The sequence below is a fragment of the Oncorhynchus gorbuscha genome, unplaced genomic scaffold (genome assembly GCF_021184085.1).
Source record: "Oncorhynchus gorbuscha isolate QuinsamMale2020 ecotype Even-year unplaced genomic scaffold, OgorEven_v1.0 Un_scaffold_1408, whole genome shotgun sequence".
NCBI lineage: Eukaryota > Metazoa > Chordata > Actinopteri > Salmoniformes > Salmonidae > Oncorhynchus > Oncorhynchus gorbuscha.
Window position 1 is genome coordinate 35,618 of NW_025746194.1, and position 1,144 is coordinate 36,761.

The 1,144-nt window shown below is 39.9% G+C and overlaps 1 long non-coding RNA gene across 1 annotated transcript; it reads right to left on the reverse strand.

Moving 5' to 3' along the window:
- Positions 1-282: 282 nt before the first annotated feature.
- LOC124022737 lies at positions 283-819 on the reverse strand. The gene is made up of 2 exons (XR_006836617.1): positions 547-819; positions 283-489 (listed from the first exon to the last, which is right to left on the reverse strand). It is a non-coding gene; the product is annotated as an uncharacterized LOC124022737 (long non-coding RNA).
- Between the last annotated feature and the right edge of the window lie 325 nt (positions 820-1,144).

Sequence of the window (1,144 nt, forward strand, 5' to 3'; positions counted from 1 at the left end):
TTATTTCTTTAACACAGAATAAAAACATGAATTTGCTACTGGATACAGGTAATGTGTTTTCTGCGTCATCGTGTCTAGTCGTCCCCATCTGAACTGTTACACGTTGCTCTGTATAAAAGGAGTATTGGAATCAAGGCTGCAGGTGAACTCGAAGAAGTGGTTTCTCATTCACAACGGAGAAAGGGATCTAGTCAAATCAGCTATAACGATGCAAGGTTGTCCCTTATTGAAGAAAAAAAACCAAAACGTATTGAAAAAAAAACTGAAGGCAAGACAACGTTGTGAAAAGACGTATTTAACAAACCAAATAAAAAGGTCTCTTTCCTGTCCCTGTCCACATAGAAGACAACAAATCAACAGAAAGACACAAGCACAACATTTTAAATATATATTAAATAGAAAAGCAGCTCAAGATGCAAGTTTTTTTTTAAACATCCATTCTTCTGCTGTGGGGAAAAAAGGACATTATATATATTGTATTTACACTACCTACAACCAGATGAACTACTCACCAAATGGAGCACTATTCCCTATGTAGTGCACTACCTACAACCAGATGAACTACTCACCAAATGGAGCACTATTCCCTATGTAGTGCACTACCTACAACCAGATGAACTACTCACCAAATGGAGCACTATTCCCTATGTAGTGCACTACCTACAACCAGATGAACTACTCACCAAATGGAGCACTATTCCCTATGTAGTGCACTACCTACAACCAGATGAACTACTCACCAAATGGAGCACTATTCCCTATGTAGTGCACTACCTACAACCAGATGAACTACTCACCAAATGGAGCACTATTCCCTATGTAGTGAATACTACCTACAACCAGATGAACTACTCACCAAATGGAGCCCTATTCCCTATGTAGTGCACTACCTACAACCAGATGAACTACTCACCAAATGGAGCACTATTCCCTATGTAGTGCACTACCTACAACCAGATGAACTACTCACCAAATGGAGCACTATTCCCTATATAGTGCACTACTTTTAACCAGAACCCTGATTGGCTAAACCCTCTGTGGTTACTGTAGTAGTGCACTACTTTTAACCAGAGCCCTGATTGGCTAACCCTCTGTGGTTACTGTAGTAGTGCACTACTTTTAACCAGAACCCTGATTGGCTAAA